This window comes from Arachis ipaensis, chromosome B05 (assembly GCF_000816755.2).
Source record: "Arachis ipaensis cultivar K30076 chromosome B05, Araip1.1, whole genome shotgun sequence".
Lineage (NCBI taxonomy): Eukaryota > Viridiplantae > Streptophyta > Magnoliopsida > Fabales > Fabaceae > Arachis > Arachis ipaensis.
In genome coordinates, this window is record NC_029789.2 from 84,560,283 (window position 1) to 84,568,462 (window position 8,180).

Here is an 8,180-nt window from a genome sequence, read left to right on the forward strand (position 1 = left end):
TAGACTCTGTCGGAGACGAATGACGTCCTTTTATATATATATGAGACGAGACGAGACCCCTTCGCCTTTTATCGACATCCATTGAATCAAAGGGATGTCTTCGAGACCCAACGTAATTCGTTGATTATATATAATTTATATCGAGACCCAACGTAATTCGTTGATTATATATAATTTATATCGAGGAGCAGCTATTATTATATGCGCATTTATTTAGGAACGGAAAATCGTATCCGGAAAATCGGGATTACTCGTGACCGGGTAAATGTCGGGATTGCGGGCAGCCAACCGACACGTGAGCTCATGGCCTGCTTAGGACAGACATGCATCATATTGTTTGTGCATATGCATTTGATCGTGTTGCTTGTCTTGTTTCTTTGTGATTGTGCTGCTTGTCTTGGTGACTTGCTTGTGTGTTTGATTAGATATTTTTGTTGATGCTTTGAACTTAGTGAAGTATTGAGGAATGGTATTTGTGAAGTGAGGTTTGGGTATATTATATATGTTGCTGATTTACTTAGTTATTGTGATGGTTGAGGAATGTTATTTGTAGCTGAAGAATTGCTAATGCAGTTGAGACTTTATTTAAGTAATATGATTTAAAGAAAGGGATTTAAACGGTTTCAAGTAAGTCTTAAGAAATTTTGAAAAGGTTTGATAAAGAAAACTACATTGGAAACTGGAGTTAATTATTTGCATGTTAATCATTACTTTTACGGCATTCCCATTCCCTACTGAGAACGTGTGGTTTGTTCTCACCCCAAAATCTTCCACCCTTTTCAATGATACAGGTTCGAAGACTCAGTTTGAAGCTGCGGGCGATTGTTAGACCTTATTTATGAGTTAAGTTTTTGAATTGAGTTGCTTTCATAGAATTCCCTCGCCTTTGTTGCTTAAGATCTTATTTTATAAAGAGGGATAGGAGTTGTATCTAAGTTACACTTGAATTTGTTTGTATAATATTTACTAATAATTATATGATTATTATTATTTGGTGATGCTTGATATATGATTTAATAAATAAAAACAAAATTTTCTGGCATTTTCTATAAAACTGAATCGCGATATCGAACTAGAGGCTCAATAGTAAATAGTTAATAAAGGAAAGCAGGTTGGTAACACCTTACTTTCGGTACGATCATGACGTTCTAGAAGTTGGGTCGTTATATTAGGCATCAAGTTGATTAGTCCAGTCTTCAGTTCAAAATTTGCAGCCAGAGTTGGATGATGCACTTGATACGGCTACATTGTAAAATCTGGGGCTCCAGCTTCCTTGAGAGTAATCCTCCTAGGTGCTGCCATTCTATCTGCATGTGAATTAACTGAATCAGTAGTAAAGGAGCTTGTTTTGCTCTCAGATGGCGGTTCAGATTCGCCCTCAGATGAGACTGGTGAATCGATAACAATCACTTCACCATCCTCAGAGGCTAACCGACGTCGAGCTCACCTAATACGTGAAATAGTTCTTTCAATTTCAGGATCAAATGCGGCTAAGCACGGATCAGGCAGTGAACGCGTCATTCAATGAAAGAAACATATAGTTCATGGTAATAAAATAAAAATAAAATATGCAAATAAAAATAAAAATATGTACACTAATTAATAATTTAGCACACAATTGCAACTCCTCGGCAACGGCGCCAAAAACTGGTGTATGGCAGAAGTTAGGCCAATTAAGAGATTGTGATATAAGAACAGCATTGCGAGTATAGCTCTTAACAAGCTAAAATCCGCCTCACCAATTTAGAAAGGTGTCACAAAAATTTAGAATAAAAATACTGGGAGTATGAGTCTCAGGTCGTCTCCCAACGAGTTGCGAGAAAGGATGCTATTTTATTAATTAGGAATTTCCAAGAGAGTTTGAGTTTGGATAATGAGTAATTAAATAAATGTAAATTAAAGTAACAAAAACTAAGAATGGTTATTAATATTCTAAATAAAAAGCCTTGACTGGGGCAATGATTAATTGGACGTTCTATCCTTGTTGGGATCTCTTAAGTGTAGTATTAAAAAGGTTGTTATTTTCACTTAGTTAACCCTTACTAAATAAAGAAAATTCAAGTAATTGAGCTAACTCTTATTCGCAAATCCTAGTCCTCTCCCTTGGGAAGTTCTAGCGTTAGTAAATACAGAACTAGCCAACAACTTCCAGTTTAATCAGCACTTAAGCCTTCAAACTCAAGTGTCTCCTTTTAATCAACCCCCATGTCATGTAGGGAATCTACTCCATTGACATGAATATAACGCTTATAGAAATATAAGAAGAAGACATGATGAATTGAATAAAATAAAGCTTTGAGAATTAATTAAAGATAAAAGTAATCCTTTTCACTAACAATCCATGAAAATAATCCAATTACTACTTTAAACAAGAATTAAGAATATGGATTAAATAAAAGAGTAAGTAAGGAAACAAACTAGAATAGTATCTTCAATGGAGGTAATGGCTCTTCAATATCCAAAAGCATAGAACTAATAAACTATGAATGTAGAAGAGAACCTAGAGGAAGAGTAATTTCTCTCTAGATTCAGATCTAAAACCTAAAACTATCCTAATGAGAATGTATCAATGTGTGTAAAAAAAGTGTGTTGAGTCTCTGCATGTTCCCTGGCTTTATTGTGTGTTTTTGGGCCGAAAATTGGGTCAAAACGCGGCCCGAATCACCCCCAGCATTTTCTATTATTTCTGCAAATTGCGCAGGTCACACGTACGCATCGTCCACGCGTGCGCGTCATTCAGTGATTTTCCTTGTCATGCGTATGCGTCGTCCACGCGTTCGCGTCATTTGTGCAAACTCCAATCCACGCGTACGCGTCAGGCACGCGTGCGCGTCACTGCAATTTTCTCCATTTCGCGCACTCGCGTGAGCCATGCACGCACGTCGGTGTTCGCTGGTCATCTCCTTAGTTTCTTGTGTTCCTTCCATTTTTGCAAACTTCCTCTCCATTCTCTAAGCCATTCCTGCCCTATAAAGCCTGAAATACTTAACACACAAATCACGGTATCGAATGGTATAAAGGAGAATTAAAATATACTAACTAAAGATCTCTAGGAAGCAAGTTTTCAACCATAGAACAATACTAGGAAAGAAAATGTAAAATCATGCAATTAGTATGAATAAGTGGGTGAAGACTTGATGAAACCACTCAAATCAAATTTTAAATCCTAAAGATGTCACAATTCAAAACAAATATTATTAACCGAGAGTATTTAACTCCCGGGTCGTCTTCCGTAGGAGTTGCAAATGAAATGTCATATTATTGGCTATGGGATTTTTGGGTTTTTGATTGTAAGAGGCAAGGAATGTAAGTTGCATGTAATTAAATGAGCATGCAAGAAAATAAATGTAAAGCAATTAAAGCAATAAAAAGGAAATTAAATACTAAAAAGGACTCTTGGCAAGAATTGGGAAACTAAGGATTCCTATCATAGTTATGGACCACAACATGGTAATTGTGTGGAGTTAATCCCAATTAGTCAATCCTACATCGAGGATTAGTCAAAAGGGCATAATTGATCCCAATCCACAAGTCCTTACCAACTCTATTAATGGAATGCTTAGTGTTAGTGGAAACCAAATCAATTAACAATCCTCACACAATGTGGAATGGACATCCATAACTCAATTTCACCCAATCACCCAATTTCCCATCCAAGAGTGTGAAAAATTAGGCAAAAATACAACCAAGCATTTTATCAAACACTTGGTGGACATGAAAAGAAAGCATGACAAAATTACAAGGATTAATAAATGCTACAACTACCAAGCAAGGAAAGTAAAGATAACAGCTCAATTAAACAATAAAAGGGCATGAAACATAAATTGCATTAATTGTAAATTAAAATAACAAGAGTGCTCATAAACATAAAAAGCAAGGAAAATGAGAAATTAAGACAATAAAACAAAGAAAGGTAGAAGAAACTAGATGAAAACAAGAATTAAAGATAGAAATTACAAAGAAATTAAACTAAGAAACCCTAATTCTAGAGAGAAGGAAGAGCTTCTCTCTCTAGAAAATAACCTACATAATGCTAAACTAATCCTAATTTCTCCTCCCCCCGCCCTTTTCCACATGGAGTGAGGCCCTTTGATATAGCAGGAATCATCTTCAAAAAGTCCAAAAACTGGGCTCTGGAGGCCCAGAAATCGCCCCCAGCGACTTGCATTACGTGAGTCACGTGCTGGGACTTGTGCGTACGCATAGGTGTGTGCGTACGCACACATGCTGATTTTCTTCTTGTGCGCATGCACACATGGCTGTGTGATTCTTGTGCGTACGCACAGGGGGTTGTGCGCACGCACACTCTAATGTGTGCTTCTCCTTTATTTTCTTCATATTTTCTCCCTCTTGCATGCTCTTCTTCCATCTTTAGCAAGCCATTCCTACCTTCTACATCTGAAATCACTCACAAACGACATCAAGGTATCGAATGGAAAGTAAATGAAATAAAATTGATTATATTAAGCACAAAAGAGTATCTTTTTACAATTAAGATCAACTTAGGGAGAGAAAACAAAAGTATGCTATTTGGATGAACAAATGTGGGTTTATATGATGAAATCTACTCATGTCAATCCAAAATATATCATCAAATATGGATTCATCAGAAACTATAGTGACTAAGTCAGAAAGGCTCTGCCTAGGAGTCTCCATGTGTTCCTGAGAAGATTGGAATGGTGGCCTGTTGTTGAACCTATTTAGGTTCCTTCCACCTTGATTGTTGTTGAAGCCTTGCTGAGGCATCTATTGATCCTTCCATGAAAGGTTAGGATGATTTCTCCATGAGGGGTTGTAGGTGTTTCCATAGGGTTCTCCCATGTAATTCACCTCTTCCATGGTGGATTCGTCAGGATCATAAGCTTCTACTTCAGAGGAAGTGGTGCGCACGAACCAGACACCTTCGTACAACAGTACCAGCAAGTGCACTGGGTCGTCCAAGTAATACCTGAGCGAGTCAGGGTCGATCCCACAGAGATTGTGGTTTGAAGCAAGATATGGTTATCTTGCAGGTCTTAGTCAGGCGGAATCAGAAGGTTGTTGAGTTTCATTCATCAAGGGAAACTATTTAATGCAGAATAAAGAAAAAGTGGTAGAAAATACTGATAGGAATAGGGTTAAGGATTGGAGTCACGTTGTCTTTCTGAATTAACTCCGGTATTATTGTCTTCTCAGTTTGTGAATGATCTCTTCAATGGCAGGCTGTATGTGATTGACGCCGGTTGAGAGGCCATCAATACTCCTCCGAATCTGAAGCCCGGGTTAGTATGGATCCATCTCTGCTTGAGGGTGAAGAGCGTATAGTCCATTCTCCTTAATGATCCTACTCAAAGCGCCATAGACAATGTCGGATCTTCTGGATCAAAGAATACTGCATCATTGGGTTCTACCCTCTACCACAGAGACCCTAATCTCCCCGAAATCGACTAAACTGGTGTCTCGAGAAGTCCCCAACGAAGTCGTGGATTAGCCGTCTGAGAGATGTATGATTCAAGCTGGTGGTGCATGCTTTCCACTGAAGTATTCACACGAACCCAAGTAGACGCGGGTGGTTGTCAGGAACGTTCATCTTAATGTGATGAACATAGCTAATTTGTCAGTTCATCCTATTCACCACGTTGAAGTGCGAATATACATTTTAGAATTAATCAAACACGGATCGGAGAAGAGACAGTAATACTTTTATTAATTCATAGGACTCAGCAGGGCTCCTTCCCTCAACTTAGGAGGTTTAGAAACTCATATTGGAATAAAAATACACTATAAAACGTGTATGGTATGCGAATATGGTGATTAAAGGTCTAGAGAGGGAAGCTCCCCCTTCTCTCTAGAATTAGGTTTTTAGCTTTATTCTCTCTTTCATTTCTCTCTTTAATTCTTATTTTATTGTAGTTTCATTTACATTTTCATGTTTTATTGCCTTTAATGTCTTAGTTTCCTTTGTTAATTTTGCTTTCATGCCACTTTAGTTCTTTGAACACACTTGTCACTTTTAATTTCATTTAATGCAATTTTGGTGTTTTATGTTTCTTTAATGCTTATTTGAGTTGTTATTATCATTTTATTGCAATTGGTAGTTATAGAATTTATTTTTATTGCAATTTATGATCTTTTCCCTTCTATGAATGCTAGATGTTTGGTAAAATATCTCTTCTAGTTTTTGTATAGTTTTTCACACTCTTGGCTTGGAATTGGATAATTAGTTGACCTTGAAACATAGATGTCCATTCAATATTGTCATTAGGATTGTTAATTGGTTTGGTTTCCATTGACGCTAGTCTTTCACTAAGTTAATTAGTGAGTTGATTAGGACTTCTGGATTGAGATCAATTAGTTAATTTGTGAGTTGATTAGGACTTGTGGATTGAGATCAATTATGCCCTTTTGACTTATTCTCGATGTTAGAATAGACTAATTGGGATTAATTCTTAGCAATTATCATGTTTGTGGTCTATGATTATGATAGGAATCCTTAATTCTCCAATCCTTGGCAAGAGTCCTTTTTGCCACTCGATTTCCCTTTTTGCTTTACTTGCTTTGAGTTTTAATTTCCTTGCATGCTTATTTGATTTCTTGCATTTTAATTACTTGCTATCCCAAAAATGACCCGCGAATAATTGAACATTTCATTGCAATTCCTAGGGAGAACGACCCGCGAGTTTAAATACTCTTGATTATTTGATTTGAATTGTGACATCTTTGATTTAAACTTTGATTGAGAGTTTATTGTTGGTCTAGACTATGCTTGCAATGAGATTCTATTTTTTGTGAAATTCTAGATCAACATAAACTCATACATCAAGTTTTTTGCGTCGTTGCCGGCGATTTTGCAATGGTGTTACATTGTTGGTTATTGTTAATATGTGAATAGTTTGTTTTTTATTGTTTGCTTGTTTTTTTGCATGTAAATATGTCTCTTGGTTGTTAGTAATAAATTTTTATTTTAAAATGCATATGTGAATAATTAGTAATCTTGTTTAAATTGTCTTTTTGACTTGAATTGCATGTTTAAAATTTTAAATTAGTTTTTAGATGGTAGAATTTGGATAGATTTTTATTTGGAAAATAAAATTTTGGATTAATTTTAAAGTTTAATGTAAATAGTTGCATATTTTTACTAATTTCTTGTTTATATGCATATTAGAATGTTGGGTGAAATTTTGTTTTGAAAAATAAATAAATAAATAAATTCACTTTGTGCGTATTGATGACATGTCACCATGTCATGTTTTTCTATGCTTTTTCCTTTGTTTTCAATAGGTTTTATGCACTTTCTTAAGCCATAAGCAAGCCAATTGGGTAGATTTCCACGTTTCCTTTGATTTAATCAACCATGTATGAATTAATGCTATTTCATGATGTTTTATGCTATAATTGTCACATATTATGAAAGAATGACAAACTCATGATTTTGAGCATAGCTTTGATGTGTTTGGTTGATTGATGATAGGTGAAGAAAGCTTGGAGAAAGGTTGAAGCAAGGAGGAATGGCTAGGAGGAAGAGAGGACAAAAAGTTTGAGCAAAAGTTTGCCTCAAACTTTAGCTCAAACTTTTGGATTAATTGAAAATGAACCAGGGAGCAAAAAGCTGGAGCAAAAGTTAGCCTCAAACTTTTTGGCTAACTTTTGGGCAAAAAGCTGGAGCAAAAATTAGCCTCAAACTTTTTGGCTAACTTTTGGCATCACAAATCAACACCCTGGAGAGCAAAAGTTTCGCTAACGTTAGCCCCTAACTTTTTGGCTAACGTTGGCGCATGAAAAACACACCCTGGAGAGCAAAAGTTTGCGCCAACGTTAGCCTCTAACTTTTTGGCTAACGTTGGTGCCACAAGGCATACAAGGGGTATACTTCCAACATGAATAACTTGAGCTACAGAGCTCCAAATGAGGTGATTCAAAAATCAATGGAAAGTAGGAATCAAGAGCTTTCCAAGCATATATGGCACTGCATGGTGGACACTAAAATTGAGGGAGTAAACTGCCCCGAAATGTGCATAAACGAATATGGTGGCAACATGCAGTGAGGCCAACTGACCTCTGCACCTTCGACGGAGTATAACTCGAGCTGTAGAGCTCCAAATGATGTGCTTCCAAAAGCATTGGAAAGTAGACATTCAGGGCTTTCCAAAAATGCATAATAGTATGGGGTGAACAATGCGTTTGAGCCTCCAGAACTGGCG